Source organism: Apostichopus japonicus, chromosome 2, assembly GCF_037975245.1.
Source record: "Apostichopus japonicus isolate 1M-3 chromosome 2, ASM3797524v1, whole genome shotgun sequence".
In the NCBI taxonomy this organism is placed as follows: domain Eukaryota; kingdom Metazoa; phylum Echinodermata; class Holothuroidea; order Aspidochirotida; family Stichopodidae; genus Apostichopus; species Apostichopus japonicus.
The window spans coordinates 8,160,635-8,183,214 of NC_092562.1; the positions used below are offsets into that span (position 1 = coordinate 8,160,635).

Below are 22,580 nucleotides of genomic sequence, written 5' to 3' on the forward strand. Positions count from 1 at the left end.
TTGGGTGGAGGTCAAATGTCAATTTGGGGGGAAAATGGCAAACTGTGAAAGCGTTATTAACAAGATATTGCAAGAAGGAAACCTTGGACAGAACTCATATTTGGTTTGTAGATGTACCATATCAAATTTAAGGGGCCTATTATTGCTATTGGTGGAGGTTAAAGGTCATTTGAAGTCAACAAACACCAAACATATACTTCACTCACCTCTCACCTGTCTCTCTACACTAACGCGCCTTCCTAAACAGAATATACCAAGGGAAGCTTGGACAGATCACATATTTGGTATGTAATTGTAATGAATGATGTAACTGATGTTACCGACAACTTTAAGCTTAACTTGGAAATAGTGTTGAAATCATCACAAGTTCATCGCATTATTTAAAGGTGAAAGGTCATCTGCACCAGTGATGTCAGACATGTGTGATGTATGCCTACTGCGTATGACTGCTTTATCGATGTTAAAAAGGAAACACATGATGGTTCTCACATGGAACATGCATAGCTTGTTTTTTCAGCATTTCTTGGAAACCATACATGCAATCACATGTGAAGTGAGTAATATAAACTGTACAAAACTACGAGGTACATGAGGCAACCTGCTAACTTTGAGTAAATCCATTCATATTTTCTCTTGTTCAACAGAGAGTTCGTAAGGGACCTGTGGAGGCTCAAGTTACTCTATACTATATTACTTTGATTGGATCGATAATCTCGGGATTAGCTCTGGTAGGATGTCTGATAATCTTTGTCTCCTTAAAGTAAGTTACTGAGCTCACATAAAGGCTTATCATCAATGACGTTCTTAAGCATCACATCCCAATTAAGCGCTTCTTCTTTTGCCATCTTACAATATTGGCATAGACCAACATCGTTAGTTTAATTGTTGCTGTAATATGTCACGAATGCCATCATATCAGCTAGATGATTGTCTTCATGTGTTTTTTAATGTAAATTAATGTAATATTTAATATTTATAAAGATCTGTGTCTTTCTCTATTGAAATTCGATATTGTATATACTTCATACATCGTACAAATATCACCCCAGATAGAGCCTGGGCACAAAACTAAGCAACTTGACCTGCCGTAACCCTAGTCACCTTACTTTGCGACTCTAACTGTATATCATCATCTCACGAGTCTCTTCGGCTGGGATTCAAATAGCTTCAAATCTATTTACATTGTACAAAGCCCTGTAATTGGATGCAGAGGTGATTTCATTTAAAAAGTACTGTAGTAGCAGGAAATCACTGAAGGTCTTTGTTAAGTATAAAAGATTAGCTTTAATATTTTATGTAATGTTAGGCTTATTTTATTTAGATCTTTCAGGTCGAAGCAGCCAACTCATATCCACATCAACCTTTGTATATCTCTACTGGGATTCTACATCGCCTTCTTACTGAGCCCTCTAGCAGTGGGGAAGGAGATCTATTGTACGGTAGCCTCAGTGTCCATCCATTTCTTTTGTCTTGCTACTTTGGCCTGGATGTCCACAGAAGCTATGAACATGTACTATTTATTCCTAAAAGCTGAAAGGAGCACCGTTCGACACTTTATACCAATAGCTTGTCTTCTAGCATATGGTAAGTGAGTTTTTGGAGACAATTATAACTTTTTAACGGGATTTAATCATTCACAGATTCCGACAGAATGCCAATGACGTTATCAAATAGGCGATTACTTTGAATAGGTAATGGAGGATGGTCCATAGAGTACTACCCAAAAATAAAGATTGACAATATTTCATACTTCTACTTGTGGTCCATTATTTTAGTCACTCAAAGGAAACTTGTCATGCAATTAAATAATGAAATATTATTTTGAATATCATCATATTTCTGACTGTTTTTGGTTTCCATGATAATCGTAACCTTTGCATTCAAGATGGCATATGTGCGTGTCTGCGTGGTGTGCGTGTGTGTGTGAATGCGTTTGTGACGCCCAGCTTGTAAACACAATAAATCAAGAAAGGAAGGTCAGACTAATTTCATATTTAATGTGTAGGAGTACCACAATTGAGTACAAGAAGCCTATTGCTTTTGGTGGTGGTCAAAGGTCATGTGGAGTCACCAGGGGTGAAATTGTGAAAACCTTGTAAACACGATATCTCAAGATGGGAAGCATGGGCAGCTTTCGTATTTAGCGTGTAGAAGTACCACATTCAGTACAATTAGTGTATTGTTTTGGGTGGAGGTCAAAGGTTATTTGGGGTCACCAAGGGACCAAACTGTAAAAAAACCTTGTAAACACGATATCTCAAGAAGGAAATCATGGGCACACCTTGTATTTGCTGTGTAGGGTGTACCGCATTGTGTGAAAGAAGCCTATTGCTTTTAGTGGAGGGCAAGGATCAAATTGTGAAACCCTTGTAATCACGATATCCCAATACTGAAAGCTTGGGGCTGTGTATAGATATACCACGTTGAGTAAAGAAGCCTATTGTTTTTGGTGGAGGTCAAACGTCTTTTGGGGTCATAAGAGGTCAAATCGTAAAACCCTTCTAAACATGTACATCCTCACTATACATTACGTTACTTTCATGAAGAAAACTGCTAATGTTAAATTATTAAATCCACAATGCATATTTGCATTCTGGTTTGTTGTTACCATCAGGATTACCGGCTGCTTGTGCTCTTCTTGTGGTGTTCCTCGACAATAGCACTGATTTCCAATCTGCGAGCTAGTAAGTCTCAGATGTTTTGACTTTTTCAGCCTCTCTCTTCTTTCTATTACGAAGGTTAGTGTAAGCCACATGGTTATAGTGATGATATTTACCGAGGGTGCTCGTTGCTACCAGTTTTTTTTTCATAGAGTTGATCCAAGAGGTGGAGGTTAATCAAAGTATTTTTGTCCCCTTTTACTTAGCATGTAATGACCTACACAATTAAATTTACTAGCTAAAGCCTCAATCATTCCACTTCAGGAAGGGTGTTGGATCAGTAGTGGTGGCAGTGACGGTGGAAGAGGGTGTTGGGGTTGGGATACGTGGCGTTACTAATTTTGTCAAAATACAAAGAACTGGTAAAGAATGTATTTTCCTGATTGTGATGTATTTTTCCAAATTACGACAAACGTGCACAAAATCCATTTTATACCACAGGTTGCTGAAACATTTCCATTACGATACATATTGACATCATGACATATTGATAAGTGTTACATATGATAAATATTATCTTAATCCTATTATTTTTGTTTTGCTTCTTTTTGCTTTAAATTTATTTTCCCTCACCAAAGCTGCTTTATCCATCCTGGTTATGCACTCTACTTTGGTTTTCTGACGGAAGTGGGTGCCATGTTTGTGTTTAATTTCATCATCTTCATCTGGGTGATTCGTAAAATCATCTGCCGCCCTCTCATGGTCAGTAAAACAGCTGAAAACGCCAAACGTAATGAGATCATCAAGCGAGTCCGCCATGCAATTCTCTTCTGGTTCGTACTCGGTCTGTCTTGGATTTTCGGATTTTTTGCTGCCGTCGATACCAAAACTCTGATATTTGATTATCTCTACTGTTTCTTCATCTCAATTCAAGGCATCTTAATGTTCCTCTTATTGTGTGTGGCCAATCCTGCATTTAAAGGAATATTTTGTAGAACGGACTCTACGCAAACGAAGGTTACCAGACAGACACAGCTCGGGTCAAGTAGTCAATCTAACATACCTATGGATAGCATGGACAATCCATCGACATCTGCAACAGAATAAATCCTTTGGAATCGATTTTGTCTCCTATTAAATCAAGTAAAAACTGCAGAGTTGACATTTCTTGCATTTTTTACCTTCATATTCTGCATGTTCAGTTGCTTTGTTAAATGGAGCCCTCGTTATCATAGTTTTACACTTACTAGAGCTGTAATTTTGTAGTGTATGTTGATGACAAGTGTTGATGAAGAAGGTTTCATCGCAACCAACATTGCTAACGTTTGGCGTTCCCCAAGGGTATTTGCTGGGACAAAAGCTGTTTACAATTTACTCTCCCTTTTAGCAGCTATATGCAAGAATCACAACATATAGGTGTTCATAGGTATGCGGATGCCACCCAATTGTTGATGTTCTTCGACTTAGATACCAACAGTGGTGAACATGATTTTCATTCAGCACCAATTGAGGGGTTGTATTTCAGAACCTATGTTTATGGATGAAAGTTAGCCACCCCAAACTGAATGATGACAAGACTGGTCTACTTGTTTTAACTCTTCCATACTTCAAGGAGTGGGTCCAGGTCTCTAAAATCCAAGTGGGGTGTGATGTTGTTGAGAACTCATCATCTGTACGTGACCTGGGTATCATTCATGTGTCATCAATCTACGGGGCAGCATACCATCACTTGCAGAAAATCAATGCCATAAGGAAGTCACTTGATACCAGAACTGCTGAAACATTCATTGTTCATGCCTTTGTCACATCTCGTCTAGATTTTTGTAATGCTGTCTAATAGCTGGCTGGTTTAATACACAAGCTACAGGTTGTCCAAACAAGTTCAGCTAGAGTTATTCTTAACATTAGAAAACCTGAGCATATCTCCTCAGCACTATATCACCTTCACTAGCTTCCGATGCAACAAAGAATCAACTACCTAATTCTTTTGCTAACTTGGAAGGCCCTTGGATGGGCAAACATCTCAATATTGGTGTGATCTCATCTCCCCTTACAAGCCACTCATTCTCTCCGCTGTCAACATGCTAAACTCCTTATTGAGCCTTGCTTCAAATTTAAGTTTAACGGTGGTCATGCATTTTTTAGAATTGACCCTCATTTATGGAATTCCATGCCACATAATCTCAGACATTTCCACACACTGAACAGTTCCAAGAAACAGCTTATAACCTTTCTCATTCAATGGTTTTTGAAGTGTTCCAAAATATCAGCGCTTTATAAATAGTGATTGATGATGATGATGACGACGACGACGACGACGACGACGATGACTGCACTTTCTTCACATTCAATAGAAAGTTATGAATACTCAAATATCAAGGTTGACAATATTGTGTTGAAGAAATCACTTTTAAGTGAGTTAGTGTTGCCTCATGTAAATGAAATGTTTTAGAGCAAGAAAAAGCAGTCCTTTCAAAATTCCAGAAAAGCAGAGACATGGCTGTAACTCAAATGAAATATGTTAAAAAAGTCTTGATTTCCATGTCACAAGGATAGCCATTAACAAATGCTCCCAAAAAACAAATGCTAGAAATTCAAAAATTATTAGCTCAAATCCAACTGCAATATACAATTTTTGCCTTTTAAACCATGTCAAGACACACAAGGCTATTTTAAGGAACTCTACTCTATGTCTTTGAATAATTAGGAGGACAGTTTACCATGCAAAAAGTTTTGGGTTAATACTAATGACGTTATTAAAGTCTGTGTTAGAAACACAACTTATATAAAATATCCTGGTTGGGAGTATGGTTACAAAGAAGGAATGGAAATAAAAATAGGGTAACCAAATGGAGGTATGCTAAAGTGATCTTCCCAGAAGTGACTATTAGTGCTTGATTATACCTGGTCAGTAGAATTTCAAACTCTACTGGCAATGGTGTGATTGTGACAGGCTCTGCTCGGCATAGAGGAGCTACAGCTTGGAAGATTCTAAGCAATCTTGATATAGAGAGGAGGCTCATAGAGGAGCTACAGCATGGACGATTCTTAGCATTATTGATAAAACTACAAGATCAGTCAGAGAGAAGAAAGTAATTAAGAAACATACTGCAAGAGATCAACTGCTTTCACCAATTATTTAGACCACCATGAGAATGATCCATAACAAACCAAACTAAAAGACTTCAAAGCTTCAGGACAAAAATATAATTAAGTACAGAAACCATTTCCATTTTGAGTCAAATATAACACCTAACGAGACCCTACTGGTAAATATAAAATATTACATAAGCATTACATAAGCAGTAATGCTAAGTGAGGAATTTATTCACAATTTTACAGCCTCAGATATTTTAGAGATGTTTAACTACATATAGCATCCATCATCACAAGAGTAAGTAGCATCAAAATCATCAGAATAAGTAGTCATTCGAAAATGACGGAAAATACGGTTGTCAAGCTTCAAGCCAAACCTTTCAATTTATCATCCCAATCATGAACACGAAAGTAACTATTGAACATTGTGCAAGTTGTTGCAATGGGGATATTGGAGAGTTTGAATGTTCAATCTTAAACTACTGTCTGTTGTTAATGAATGCTACTAGAGGTGATGGGAGGGAGAGAGGGGGTGTAGTATCAGTTCATCACAGAAAATTAATAGCTAGAACAGCTGTTTGATTATATGTAATCTTCTGATAATAACTTTCCATAGACTGTATCATTTTGTGCATTTTGCACATTTAAAGTATGTCCGACGTAAGCATTAGCATATATACAACGTTATTTTACTACTATTTACTCCAATTTGAACACAAGCAAAGTAAACTGGATATCTCCGTTGTTGAATCTAGTTTCTTTACAGGATGTCTGTGTTAGTTTTGTTCTTTCAACTTTCGTTTAATCAATCATTGCAAGAGTAAGTAGCATCATCAGCATACAGCAATACTTTATTCCTTTCACTTCAATAACAAAACCATGTACCCTGGTTCAGCTGATGTAAATAGTCAGATATACACAGAGATTATTACAAGGTTTGAGGTTTTCCTATTATCAGTTATTGTTGATTTTACAGCTTCTTGGTTTTATTACTATTATGTTCTTATTGAACAGTACTTTTACATATATATCTTATTTTTTACTGTAATTAATGCTAGAAGAATAAGGCAGGTTAGAGGGTTTTCTCATATAAACTTTGACTTCACTTTTACACTCCTTTTTTGTTTACTATTTTCATATTTAACAGTGCATTACAAATTGATTGATGTGATGAAGGTGTAATTGAGTGGTTCAACATTATATATTCATGTTTACTGTTAGTTGTTATAGAATGCTAGTAGATGGGGCTGGGCAGTATTATCAGTTCATAACAACAAACAATAGTTTCAAAAGCTATTGTGTATGTAATCATTTGATAATAACTTTCCATAGAATGTATGTTGTGCATTTAAAATGTGTGATTGGAGGAAGTGAAAATGAAAATACGGTTACCAAGCTTCATGCCAAAACTTTAAATTGATCATTCCAACCATGAACACGGAAGTGACTATTGAACAGTGTGCAAGTTGTTGTGATTAGGGCTATTGGAGAGTTTGAACGTTAAATCTTAATTTACTGTCTACTGTTAAATGAATGCTACTAGAGGGAATGGGATGTGGAGAGGGGGTGTAGTATCAGTTCATCACAGAAATTTCATAGCTAGAACAGTTGTTTGAGTATATGTAATCTTCTGATAATAGCTTTCCATAAACTGTATATATTTGTGCATGATGCACATTAAAAATATGTCCGACGTACGTGTTAGCATTTATACAAACCTTATTTGACTACTTACTCAGATTTGAATACAAACAAAGTAAACCTGGATATCTCCATTGTTTCACCTAGTTTCTTTACATAATATCTGTGCTTGTTTTGTTTTTTCAACTTTCGTTTTACGATGAAACAATGTTGAATTAGTCTTGATACTGAGTGATAAATTACTCAGCAATGTAGCAGCAATATCCAGCAGTAACGGAGTTTACAGCTCTACACCCAAGGTAAGGTCTCCAGCTAGTCCAAAAATGCAAGCTACAGTATAGTGTTCGTCTGCTCAGGAAAATGTAAGACTAACAACGTCATAACTGTTATAATAGCAGAGCTGATAAAACCAGAACAGCGGTGGTTCATAATTGTTACTAGTCGATAAATTCACTTTTAGCAAAATGTAAAACTTCAATGCACGAAAGTCACTCTATTAAATATTCTAGTGAATCGGTTTAGAGTGATTACAGAGAGCCAGCAGGGGCAGTGATTTCGGACACATTCTCAATTAGCATATTTAACGTATCATTTCTATTTCAAGTACGTATTCAGACGTTCACCTGTATTGACCTAAATCTTTGACTTATGTATGAAACAATAGGATTGTAACTTAATGGGATCATCAGAGCAACCAAGTTTATGAATTCCACTGGTCATTACTCATATTCTTTGGAACTGCATACCAATTAAGGGTGATGTTCAGCCAAGCATTACTATTGAATTTATCTTGTTACAACGCGATTACCTTCAACCTCCGTCAACTCTACACGGTTAATGTCCTGAATTACAAAAGGGGATCTATATAGCCTACCAAGCATAAAGCACAATATAGGTGAATATATTGAGTTACATTGTTTACAAACATCTGTCATCATGACTGTCTATAAATTTATAATGATGGAACATCCAAAAGATTTGACTAACAAAACAATGCAAATCAACTTTCGAAGATTAAGAATCATAAATCAGCGCTTCCGAATCCCTGCGAGCTATTCAAATAGGCTATATAATATCACACAAGTTACACATATAAGCGATATAGAGAAATAGCTCATGTAGAGTTGTTAAGTCTGATAACATACGCCACTCTTACTGGCAGCCATTAGTCTATCCCTCTTAACTACGTATGGATTAGTTTAGCGATGAAAATATAACAATCAACTTAGGTGTTTACGCATCTACGTAGGTGGATTAGCTATCTCGATATTCTTAAAGAAAATGTGCTCGAATTTGTCTATGAAACTAATGCAATATTGGTGGGCCCTTCTTTTTTTCAGTGTTTCGGTTTATCTCTTAACCAAATACTCTGGTAAAGTAAAATATTGCAAAATCGGTTGTTGGAAGTACTTGTATGAATGAACACTTTGTTGAAGTCTCAAAGTTGTCAAGAAATAATGAAATGAATTATATCTTAGTATTAACTATGTCGTGATTATATCGAATTGTTTACTAGAGATCTTATATTACCAAGGTATATTGACCATCGTCTACTGTTTACTCAAACGAGGACATGGTTCTATGAAACATTGAACTCGATTTAAATATGCCACTGAACATTACAGACTCGAGCAAGTTGATGTCTTTCCAAGTTTTTTAGGGCGCCCTTTATTATCCGTGTTGCTACCATGATAACTTTTCAGTCATATTATTGATGCCATGCATTACACTGGGTCTTTATGAGAATTATCAACTTTTTTGCTTCATTTATTATATACTTCCATGCATTTGCGATTTCCTTTTTCGAATTTTCAACATAAAAAGTCAACTATTTCGATGAAACAATGGCAACTTTTACGTATTTGTGAAAATTTCCAAATAAATAGCCGCGATTACAATTCAATGGCAAATTAAAGTATTAAATGTTTGAAATTTCGAGATTAAACATCTTCAAAGATCCAATTATAACAGGTGTTAAAATGATCAAGAAAATACGTGCTCGCATTTCTGTAAACAGTCATGAATGGTAATGTCAATTTACAAATTTAACAACGAAACAATGTTTCCCTTCTTATAGTTCCTGCTGGTCCATTGGGGCCCAATGTGTATGGTGCCCCAGGAACTCATTAGATGTCGGACAACTGTGAAAATGTGAAAGTAAATCACGACCGATAATAACGCAAAATATGGCCTAATTCAAGTATCAGTGGTTTGGATACAAAGTTTAAGCTACTTTATTTTTACAACAACACTATATTAGGTTGAAAATGAAAAATAAGCTTCCTCAGCCTTTTTTTTTAAAGAAAATACGATGAGCCTAGAATTTGTTGGAATTGCTTTGCGTCACTGAGGGTCACACAGTGGATGTTGGGGGTAATGAGACTTCCCTATGGACTTCCCTAAAAATATCATGGGTCTTTAGTTCGTGCGGCTGATTCGTACATGTGCAGAAGTAAATGTATGATCCTTGCACTCAGAACTTTACTTGATCCCACTGAAACATATTTTTTCCATTATTTCTAGGTTCGTGCGAAAGAATAAAAAGGAAGCTTAGATTGTGATAAATGGATACAAAAGAAGCTGATTAAGTAATTAGGCAGTAAGTGGGCATAGTAAGTAAGCCATTTCACACTCTCACATTTAGGAGCATCCAGTCGTGCTGTTTGCAGTTTGTGTCTAGGGTCACGTGACAGAACTTTGACACCACACTATGCGTCCAACGACGTCATTCTCCCCTTTTTAGTTCTTTGCAGTAGAATTAACAAAAATTGAGGTTGTGAAGCGTGACTTACAAGGACATGTCGATCTCACTTCCTTATTCAATAGAACACGAACTTCCTCAAAGTGTGGCTAGCCACTGAGTACAAATAGCACCTTAATGCGTAAAAGGAACTATTTTGTCAGACATTTTCTGTTGGATCACAACTATTATCGTTGCATACGCGACGTATGCTGGCTGGCCAGTGCAAATCTTAACAAGGCTATTTAACTACAGCAATATCGATGCTCGAAAGTTGACTGAGTTACACTAATAACACCATGTTTGGTAACTTCGATGTTACGTCAAGATTCCTTTTAACGGTACTGTTGGCTTGCAATAAGCTGCAACCAAGCAAAACCCAAGGTACGTTATTCGGGATTTACACTGGAGAAAAAGTACAGTTTGTTGATGTGTGCCAGTCACAAGACACGTACGGGTATCAAGAGCAGACCTAGGCATAGTCCTATAGCTAGGTTAGGCTATGTAGGCTACAGTCTTAGAGCAGAATATTAGTCTTATATTCTGCCCTATGGCTGCAGTAGGCCGGTTGTGTGCTACATTACCTTTTGTAGCCTAACGTCAATATTAGAAAAAGCTTAGGCCTCTATATAGGTCTGCGATAAAACATTGTGCTGTATTATACAGTACAGATATAATGTATTGGAAGTCTTGTTCGGTACTTCATCCAATGCAAGGTACTTGGAATCCAAGTTCATAGCATCCATAGGCTAGGACGTCATAGTTGGGGTCTACTCGTGTTGTGCTAATATCGCCAAGTCATGCATTAATACATAAAGTATCCAAATTATAATCGGCTGTAGTAATAGTATTTATCGTTTGAAAAAAACTCACGAACAGTAACCACTTGTATGATTGTGTTATGCAAACTGTCATCAAATTGTGATACACAAAGTTGATTCTCAAAGTACAATATGGTATATATATATCACTTTAAACAAAGATAAATATATCACTTATACTTCAATGTACGGAAAAACAATACTATACTGCTTTAGATTCTAGCATTCACAACAAATCAGTACAGACAGCAATTTTGTAATACTGTAGAAAACCAGTCAGAGTCTTCAAGGAATATCAATAGTAAACAAACTAGCCTTTAACCAGTTAATACCACAAAGATGTAACCACTTCGATTCACAGGGGAATACAAATATGAGCAGAAAATACAATTAAACTATCAACTGTGTTGGAAAATCTGAGTGATTGATTACAACAGTCATGTAATGGTCCATTGCTACACAGAAAGAAACTTATGCCAAAAGATTGTATGAACTTCTAACCTCATAAAGGGAATATATCCTAATAGAGTTACAAAAGCCTACACACAGTATATGGACATAGCATATAAAACAACCCCAAAACTAAACACAAGATTCAACTACTTTAGGGAAGTCTCGAAAATCTAACCGCCCTGTCCGGGCCGGTGAATTTTTCCGCTGCTATAATGAGCACAGCCACAAGCAGATAATGAGTCACACTTGAGTGCACATTCTCTCCAAACCACCCTCCACGCTATACAGTTACATTCACAGCCACGGTCAAGTTTTTACTAAGCCGATTTGAACACAATAGTGAGTTGAACAAAACATCATAGCTAAGTCTAAAGGTATTCAAACGTTTCAAAAAGATATTTATATATATATATATATATATATATATATATATATATATATATATATATATATATATATATATATATATATATATATATATATATATATATATATATATATATATATATATATATATAGGTATTTTATCCTATTGCAGAAGCAAAACTTCTGTGAAAAATAAGTAAGGAAATGTGAATTTACACTGCAGGAATCTAAAATGCTATCTTTCTTATTTTCCCGGTCGGCCAAGTAGGAACAAAAACTTTCGTTGCCTTTTTGCAAGGACAAGTTTCCGGAATTTTTAAGATTTAAAAATCTAAAAAACTGAAATCATCTTACTTCTTGTACACGTGCACATAAGCGCGAACCAGAGCCTAACATACGGGAAGGCTTTAGCATAATCCTACCATGGAGCTATCTGTTATAGCTCCATGATCCTACTAAGTTGTATCATGGAGCTATAACAGATAGCTCCATGGTTGTATAGAACAGGACCTAAACTACCTAGCTAAGTGGAAAAAAAATCGGTTGACTGTAGGGCATTTTCGCACTCCAGCGAAGCTGTACTTTTTTTTAGCCAGCTAGATCGTAGACATCCCTTTTCAATATCATGTATCACTGCATTGGGGATGTAGAGCAATTGGTCAGGTTTTTACGGAAGGGTGGGGTGGGGGGGGGGGGTGTATTACCATTACGTTTCTGGAAAAGTTTGTCGATTACACATGTCCTTATCATACCGGGGCTGAGCTATACAGCAGCTTGAAGGTTCTCTGCTTCAAACAATGCAATACGACGTGGAAAAAATAAACTGAAACTGTATCGCAGATTAGCTTGCATTAAAATTTCCACCGAATAATAACTTATATCTCTAACCACATGGCAGCCTAACACACTAAGTCAATGGGTAAATCAAGCCTAACCATCTGTTTATTCGCTGAAATTGTGTCGCAGTTAGCTTCAGAGATCAACGTTACGGTCGATGTTCTCTCTTTAACATGCTTAACTGTTGTTTTGCTTAAATTTTGGTTTGTCAATATGGGTTTTCTGAAGTTCTTGGAGGCATATATTTAATGCAATGGCTGATTCAGTTTTTAATTCATAGTTACATACCACTCGTTGAACAAGGCTCATAATGTATAAGCCCAGGTGAAGGCTGTTTTTATCGAACTCTCGAGTGGCGGAGTTTCACAATTGTTCATAAGAGACCAAGAAATTATATATTTGTGAGGTTTGAACACGAAGATTTGCAAGAATTATATAAAGTACTGAGTCTCGGACATTTGGTAATGGCGGATTTGAGTGTATAAGTCACTTTGCAACATAAACTACCGCTCTATTGACTGTCAAAACCGCAAAATAGTCAGGTGGCTTAGCAACAATTTTCAGGCTTAACGTTACTGGCTGGACAAAAGTACCAAATTTGGCATGGAGTTTCTTTTCGACCTATCTATTGATTTTATCCCGTGGAACCCACTTGATCGGCTCCGATTTTCCAAGATGGCGGCCAAAATCCAAGATGGCCGCCAGAAAAAAAGGAAATGTCATATATCTGGCTGTAAAAATCGGAGATGAACAAATGAGGGGTCAATTAAGGTGTTTCCGGGGTCACTGAAACAGATGATGGCCATGGCATGTTGCTTGGGTAACCAACTTCCAAGATGGCGGCCAGAATCCAAGATGGCCGCCTGGAAAAAAGGAAATTTTGTATATATACATTCCCCAGACCCCCTTTGCCCTTTACTGATCGGGACCATTAAACCTTTCGTCCTCAAACGTGTAAATGAAACCGGGCTAGTACCCTGACTATATGTTATGGCAGGTATTCTAATTGTGTCACTTTGGCTCAGAAAGCCACTAAGGACTTATTGGGGAACTTTGAGGTGTGATCGACCGTGGATAGACACTGTCGCAAGCCCGTTATTATATGGGACTGAGTTACGAGTGTCATATAAGACTGAATACTTTAAGTCAACTATATAATAGGGTAACTTGAGGGAAACCCGACCAGATGTGAATACCGACTCATTGGGAGATTTTGTACGATTGTGCACCCTTCATAAACCCAATGCCAATTCTGCTAACAACACACGCTAAGTCAGGTCACTAGTCATCTGAAGTATTTAGTTCGTTCTTTTCGAATTTGTACTCCAGGGCTGCTGATAGCGAGGATCTCCAGTTAGACTTGTTGTCTTGGATATACAAGGCCCCCCCCCCCCCTTGGAGTAAAAACGATAGCTTGGGTTCGAATCTTTCCGTTGGTGAGCTCTGGACAGCGGTAGCAGCAATGAAGAAGGGGAAGTCCCCTGGTCCCGATGGCCTCCCTGCTGAGTTCTATAGGACCTTCTGGGAGGTTCTCGGTGGGGACTTGAGAGACGTGTTCGCTACGTCTTTCCAGTTGAATTACATGAGCCAAACACAGCGGGTTGGAAATATTGTTCTCCTCCTTAAGTCGGGAGACCCTTTGGACCCTAATAGGCGTCCAATAACGCTGTTAAATGTGGACTACAAAATCCTGGACAAAGCATAAGGAAATCGCTAAGCGGATGTGATGCCGGATATTGTAGGTCCTCTCCGGACTTGTGCTGTGGGAGGCAAGTGTATTCAACATAACCTCTGGTTGATAAGAGGCCTGATCGTGTTTGTTAAAGTTCGTAATTTGCCATGTGCACTGGTCTCCTTGGACCAGGAGAAGGCCTTTCACATGGTATATCACGACTTTCTGTTCAGAACCTTAGAGTCCTTCGAATTGAACTCAGTGTTTATTCGTTGGGTCTCGTTACTTTTTAAGAACGTCACTAGCATGGTCACAGTTAAAGAATTAACTTCTAGTCCCTTCCTAATTCGAAGGGGAGTCCGTCAGGGTTTTCCCCTCTCCCCGTTGTTGTATGTTCTCTTCAGCAAAACGCTTATTACCTCGCTGGACAGATGCTTAGGTTTTCGACACTTCAATGTACCGGGTGGGGCTAGAGTTACAAGCGTGCAATATGCCGGTGACGTCACTTGTATTTGGTCGGACCTCGCCTCCTTCAAGCCTTTATCGAAGGTTTTGTCCACCTTCCAAGAGGCTACTGGTGCCAGACTTAACAAGTCCAAGACCAAAGGGCTGCGTTTAGGAGGTTGGCGCGGCCAATCCCTCCCGTTCGATGCTACTTGGTCAGATGTCATGATCAGGGTAAACTTGGGCCGAGAAGGCTGATCATGTGGGGCACGGCTCAACACTATTAGTCGAAGGTGGCTCTCCCTCCCTGGGAAGTTTACAGTTGTTAATCGTTTTATTGTTCCTCTCCTTTGGTATCCTGGTACGATGAACGCTGCACCGGATCATGTCTTGGTGCAATTGGACAGGATCATTGTTTATTTCATTTGGAGAAAGCGCAAACCAAACCTTGTCAAAAGGATCGGTCTGTAAAAGACCCCCTTGACCGGTGGGCTTGGTTTGGTCCACCTACCATATAAACTGCGCTTTCTCCCTTTGATAGGTGTGTTCGTTGCGTTTGTGAATCCTTCTTTTCCCTTTGCCTTTTTTGTTAGGTTCTGGTGTGGGTTTCTTTTTGGCCACCACTGGCCCGGATCCTTTTCCAATAACCGGCCAAATGCGACACGCCCTTCGGGGGTGTATACTCAGATTGGTGACTCACTTCGTAGAATCAAAGAGGAGGGTGGGCCAGATGTTCTGCTGAACGGGGCTCCCTCTATGTTATGTTCAATGCCCGCGCCTGTGTGCCCGTCGGGTGGCCAAACTGCCATCACTCCAGATGTGTGACGGTCTGTGTGTTGTAAGTCACTAGATAGCCGTCTCCGGGACTTGGCATGGAGGATTGCACATGGGGTCCTCATCACTAACTATTTTTGTCTAGTTAGGTGGCGACTAGGTAATGGGATTTGTCCCCATGTGGGCTGTGAGGCCATCGAGACTCTGCAACACCTTTTGCTGGAGTGTCCCTTTGTCCGGTTGGTGTGGGAATGATGGTTTCACGCCTTCGTTATTGGTGTTATTGGTTGCACACTGTGGGCCATTAGTAGTGATTTTTTGTGTGGGTTGTTGCCCTCTGTGTGCCCAACCCGGGTTAGGGATCTGCTGTTGTTGTTTGCCGCTATCATCAGGAGACATATCTGGAACAGCAGATGCGGCCTATTTTTTTATGGGGACGTCTGAAGGGCCGAGGCGGTCGTCTCACTCGTGCAAAGTGACATAAGTTGCGCATGGAGGCGGACCATGCACGGCTTCCCGACACTGCCTTTCGTAGACGCTGGCGCAAGCCCGTCGTCTACTATCGGGACGGCGTTCCGGATGAAATTTGGAGTGAGTTAGTTGTCAGGTGTGGGGGTTTGTGTGGTCGTTACATAATATATGGGTTTGTGGGGGGTTTTCTGTTTGTGGTTTGCAGTTGGCTTTTTTGGGCTGGTTTGTAGTGATTTATTGTTTTGGTTCTGTTGGCCTTTGGCTCCGTGTCCTTTACACTTCACTTTAAATGCTACGTTATATACTTATGTGGGTTAGTGAGAGATTTCTGTTTGTGGGTTTCAGTTGGGTTTTTGGTGGTTGTTATACAGACTGGGGTTGTCTTTGGTTCTGTTGCCTTTGGTCTGTGTCCGTTTTCTTTGCATGTGAAAAGCACACACGCAAATACAGCAAGGCAATTCTGCCTTGCACATCTCTTTGTCGATGCACATGTTCATCCAAATAGTGTACAACGACTGTAAACTGTCCGGTAAAGAAACATCGTATTTAAAATTGTAGACAGAACTCCTGAATACTTTCAGTATGTACTTAAAGGTCAGTGGAAGTGTAAACTTACATTTTTGAAGGTCACCTTGAGTGCAGCGGATTGATTTGAAACTTACATAGATGATAAGAGTGTATTTCATAACCCCAATTTTGAGTTTCAAACTCATTTCGTTTTGTGTTACCTAAATATCCGGGTCCGTTGACGTCAAGAGGGAAACGAAATGAATGTCGCTATTGAGTTTATACAGTAATTGCTGATTTTTCTTCCTCCATAGGTGAAATGTTCAAGTTAATGTTTTCTTTTAAGTCAATGAAATGCCTGCATCTTTATATTCTTCAAACTTTTTGAAAATGTAAATTTTGCATTATCCTTTGCTTCCCCCCTTGACGTCACAAAAACATTACGTTATAGTAAATCTGTCTAATTTTCAAACTGCATCGACTAAAAGTCAGTCTGGTGGTTGGATTTTCAATACTAATTAGAAGGAATCAGAATCTTCAAAGTCAAGTCTACACTTCCACTAACATTTAACAGTGACAACAATTGTGTTTTCTGTCATATTGGCAGCCATCTTAGAAATGGGTGACCCAAGCAATGTGTCATGACCATCATCTGTTTCATTGACCCGGAAACACCTGAATTGACCCCTCATTTGTTCATTTTTTATTTTTGCAGCCAGATATATGACATTTCCTTTTTTTCTGGCAGCCATCTTGGATTTTGGCCGCCATCTTGAAAATGGGTGGCCAAAGCAACATGCCATGACCATCATCTGTTTCAGCAAACCCCAGAAACACTTGAATTGACCCCTCATTTGCTCATTTTTTTATTTTTACAGCCAGATATATGACATTTCCTTTTTTTTCTGGCTGCCATCTTGGATTTTGGCCGCCATCTTAAATAGATAGGTCGAAAAGAAACTTCATGCCAAATTTGGTACTTTTGTCGGGCCGGTGACGTTAAATTTGCTAAGCCACCTGACTAAAAGTTAATCCGGTCACTTGGCCAAGTTTGCTCATTGTTTGTGAACAATAACCAGCCTTGTGTTGTCAGGACGCTGTGCTCATTACTCCGGCTGGCAACCAGCTTGTGTGCATTCAACCATGGGAACAATATGCACATGCATAATGAGCAAGGGGTGCGAGATTTCCGCCGGCCCGGAACCGGCGGTTAGATTTGCGAGGCTTACCTTAAGATGGGGTACCATCTGTGACAGTTTGGTACTCTTAGAAATCAATCTGAATGAATCACTAATATAGACAGAACAGTCCAGGGCTGGAAAACCTTGCAAACTTTCTGAACCAGGTTCGCGGGAAATCTGCGATGCTCGCGGGAATTCCAGCTTGGCTGGAGAAAAAAAATCGGGAAAAGAAAATAGAGAAAAGACAAAAAAACGGGACGAAAAATAAGGGAAAAAAAAGTACATCTGTAAAAAAACAAAAAGGAAAATTTCAGAAGAGAAGTTTCAGAAACAAAAGAAAATATTAGGCGAGCGTGCTCGCAATTTTAGTCACAATATCACATGTAATGATGTGTTCCCAACCCACTCACAAGGGCAATGTCAATGGCAAGTTTCGTACACTTCAGGGTATACGGGTCACACGGACACCCACGGCCCAGCGCAGGAAGGTTGCTGCAATAAATCAGCCTTGCGGGAAATTTTTTGAACAATATTGCCATTCCACATTTTGAGTAATTTCTAGAATTTCCAAAAATACGGAAAAACTAATATCCTACCATAGTTAAGTGTATAGCAAATAGCCTAACGGATCTCAAGTAACTTCATAAACACAACTAATTGCATTTTGCGAAGTTGATGTTCTACAAGAACATGGAAACAATATTTAGCATTTAGTTAATCATGCCAAGTGGCCCAAAACATGTCATTACAAGGTTTACTTTCAAAAAGATGGCCATTGCTATAGGGCCCTTGATATCGTGCTATGCATGTATGGTATGGACTGTGTCTCGTGTTTCATGGGGGAATAGATTGTTTTGTTCATGTCAAGGTTGGCTTGAGATGTTTTACTTACCTAAATGTTACAGGGATATTTTACCTACTTTTCTTGAACGTCTAAGATAATACTTCGCATAACTTTACCAATCCTTAACTGACTGACCTAATTAATTCTAGAGTGGAGCCAAAACAGTTCACTCCATGAAAAGTTCCTTAGAAACGTGCCAAATGTTTTTAACAAACAGGTGTTAGACAGGGGATGAGCTCACAGTTATTTGGCAAGGTACCTGGAAAAAATTGCAGCACATGTAGCCTACCGTAGTCATTAAGTGGGGTTAAACACTGCAGTTTGTAAACCGATGTATGTATAGTGCATGCTATTCATTATGAGGCAGTCTAGAAGCGGGGCTTTTGCCGAACGATGTTTGTTTCATAATGTCGGAAGTTTTGTAAGTTAAACTTTATAATGATTGTAAGACAGATTAAATCTCTTTTCATTTTATAACATAATATAGCTACTCTAACATGTCATTTAAAATTTTCATCGGTTTCGTGACAATTTAAATTAAAAAAGTTGTCAGTATTTTGCATCCTCAACTGCGAATTTTTTTTATCGCCAGACACGCAAAAATACCAATTTTTTCGGGGGCCTTCGCCCCTGGACCCCACAAGGGTTTCACCCCTTGACCCCACCGGGCCCTAAGGCGGGCCCCTGGACCCCACGTTATTATGCTCGCATGCTACGCAACACTACAGAACACATGGTGAACTTTTAAAATCCTTCGTTCTCTATTTCTCTAAGAGCCGAAATGATGATCAAAAATATATTCAGAGTTCAGTGTCAAAGAACTTAAGCTTAGAACTAGATAGATGATAGTTGTTCACACAGACCTTTCTGGAAACTTTCATTATACCAAGACAGACATATATATCATACCAATGATGGATTATATGCAATGATACAATATCAGATAACTTACAAGTAATCTTAATTGAACTAATTAAGGCAATTTCCAACGATTCTAATGATGAATTCTAAGTCATCAATGTATATTCACTACACATACTAATTCAGCTTATACGAATACCATTAATTAAAATGCTTTGTCGGCAAACATGTTTCTACCAAATCCAGATAATCGTGTATTGTGATTTGATTTTGTTCTTATCAGCTCTAAAGGGGTCTTTTGTCAATACCTGATGGATTTTTATAGCACATACTCAGAATAAAGAGCTTACAAAAGTTCAGACAGGGATTTCCATATGTGTGTTAGTGCTAGTAGTCTACTTGGTCTGCTAGTACTATACTTGACTGTTTAGGGCTTGCCTGAGCATAACCAAGGATATGGATGTTCAACCAACTTTCTAACTTGGTTTAGAAATGAATAGTTAACTCAACATGTTTATGAATGAGCTATTAAAACACATTACGTACTGCATCAGCTCTACCCATTCCCTGTGATAAATGGTAATATTAGATTTTAAATGATGTCTTTGCTGTATGTTTACAAATGGAGGGAATGCTCCATGAAGTTTGTGAGCAACCTCGGGAGTCAGTACAGAGTCAATTGGATTTTACTGCATGAATTCCCTCGCATACAGTTAACTAATTGGAGAAGTCCCATTGATTTAAAGACACTTTTGAAAGCAAAAAGGTTGAAGAGCAAGGTTCTTGCACGGGTCGAATCAACAAACTCTCCCCAAGATTGTTGGGTTACTCTATAGTGTAACTTAGTGTACTACTCGGAATGTACAGCACTGAACGATGACCGGGCATATGATGCGCCTAGTCGAATATGCAGTGGCCACGGCGAGCGAGTGTGTGCCAGCCAGTGAGTGTACACGAAAAAGGCATTTGACGATATGTCTGAGTCTTTTGACTTGTTCGCTGTTTGACGATTGACATGCACGCTGAGAGCCAATCAGAATCGAGGAAAAATGTTAGTGTCAGTTCAGTTTGGGAAAAAAATATTCGCGACCGGGGCACCGACAGCAAAACAAAAAGGGCATGACAGCAACTGTTGCCCTTGGTCGGGTGTAGTTTTCAGTGCCACCGTGGCAAACATGGAGGGCGCGCGCGCACGATGGAATTTTTGCTGTCAGTGTCGTCAGTTACGTCAGCTAAGTGCCTGAACATCATCAAAACTGCAGAATAACTTATACACAAATGATATCACCACTGTATGCGCATGCCCAATATCATGTACTGCACCATTCAATTACAACCGTGCTTGATAGAAATACTCTTACAACAACAATAGCAAAATGTATGGTTCTCATTCTCCACAAGGGCAGGTCATCTAGTGAGAGGAAAGGTCCATAAATTTGCTACCAGGTACCCATCTGCTAATTTTGGTTGGTCCCCCAGATACTTGTTCAGTACGCATTCAACCAAACCCGACTTGCCCTATACTATAGGAGCATACATACACTGAAGGTTACAATCTACAGTATATATATATATATATATAGGCTATCAGGCCTCATATATATGGTAATACTGTAAACAACCCGTGAACTGATTTATACGTCAAGGCTGCATATGTTTACCATTTATATCCTAAAGTCACTTTCAAATGAACACATGCAATGTTTATCCCCAGTGCTTTTTTAGTGATGTTACTTTACCTGTTAGTGATGTGAAGAGATACTGTACATGTATGCTTTTTGGTTCCTTGCTGGAAGCAAAGAAACCTATGGAGTCAGGTTGGCGTGTGTTTGGCAGTAGTGATGGATATTTGTCATACTTGCTATGTAGATGTATTATAGTGAGAAGATGTGCCCTATCGTTTTTGATGTGGATTCGAATATTAATGAGGTTATGGGGTCAAATGTAAAAATCTTTACATTGCAATAACTCCTCAACCTTAAGTCAGATTATAAACAAACTACGCATACAGTTGTTGGTTAATAGCTCTGGTACATGTAGGTCTAATTTATTTGGGACCATCTGGGCCTAACATATTTCCAGGCCCATTTTATTGGCTGGGTGGGGCCAATTTTTTCCGCCTCAAGTGCATTTTGGGACACATTCTTTGGGCCAAAATTTGTGGGGCCCACATTTTCTTTACATTGCAAGAACTCCACAACTGTAAGTAGGATTGTAGCCAAACTTGTTATCTATTTGTTGGTTAATACCTGGTCGGTACAATTAGACCTAACTATTTTGAGAACATCTTGGCCCACTAAAAATTTAGGGGCCTTTCTTTGGCAGAGTGTGCACAAATTTTATTAGCTCAAGTCTTGCAAGTGAGTGCTCAACCCACTAATGTGGGTAGAGCTTATGTGATACTGTATCTGGGAAAATGTCTGTTTCCCTTTAAAATGCCTACTTTTACAATTGCTAGCTGATTTTTGCAGTGAAGATGCCACATTAGAATGGCAATACAGCTAATGAATAGATGATCGGATAAAGGGAAGTGGTAATTGTTTGCAATTTTCATCATTTTTCAGTGTCTCAGCATTCTTCTTAGAGTTCTCACTCCTTTGATAAAGTGGATATAGGATATGGTAGTGAGCTTTATCTGAATTTCTTTTAACACCGAGGAACACCCGGAAGTTTCGTCCATCTTTTTATGCATCTCTGTGCTTCCCCATATGGTCATTTTTACAATCAGTGGTGTAACTTTCAATATTGGCACTTATTGCTTTGTAACTTAGTGACTAAATACCAGAATTCTTAGATGTTTTGCCATTTAATGATCCTAAGTGAAGTCTACCTTAGGTAGCTTAACAAACTTTCTAGGTTTCTTCAGGTGAAATTGGTGGCCATATATATGCTTAAAATATGCTAGTAAAGAAGTTCTGTCCATGAAAGATCAAAATCACTAAACATGCAGTTTTTAAACTTTAGTAACATGGGACAAATTTATCAGATATTAATAGCTAAATCTTTGCTATTGTTTCAGAGGTGACACTGATTGTTTACATGAAATATACTGGTAAGGTCTTGTTAATGATGTTTTTTTCCAGAATATTAGACTGAATGTCCGCTACAAATTTGTAAAAGGTTACAGCAATGTGACAGTAAGTTTCACTGCCAAAAGTGTAGCCAACATAAATGATACTGTAACTTGCCATCAGAATGGCTAATGGCTACACAATGTAGATCATTTCTTTGTAATTCTTTGTAATCTATATGTAATTAGCCAAAACAGTGTG

General features: G+C 38.6%; 1 protein-coding gene across 4 annotated transcripts in view; it reads left to right on the top strand.

Annotated features, from left to right (window-relative positions):
- Positions 1-22,580, top strand: part of LOC139976764 (adhesion G-protein coupled receptor G2-like) — an 88,058-nt gene that overhangs the window by 31,883 nt on the left and 33,595 nt on the right. The window contains exons 7-10 of one of the 4 annotated variants that reach the window (XR_011796253.1): positions 645-760; positions 1,322-1,584; positions 2,615-2,684; positions 3,239-5,045. The exons of the other annotated variants lie outside the window; for them this stretch is intronic. The gene's annotated coding sequence lies outside the window, so the exon portion shown is untranslated. The remainder of the gene's footprint in view (positions 1-644; positions 761-1,321; positions 1,585-2,614; positions 2,685-3,238; positions 5,046-22,580) is intronic. 4 annotated transcript variants of the gene reach the window in all.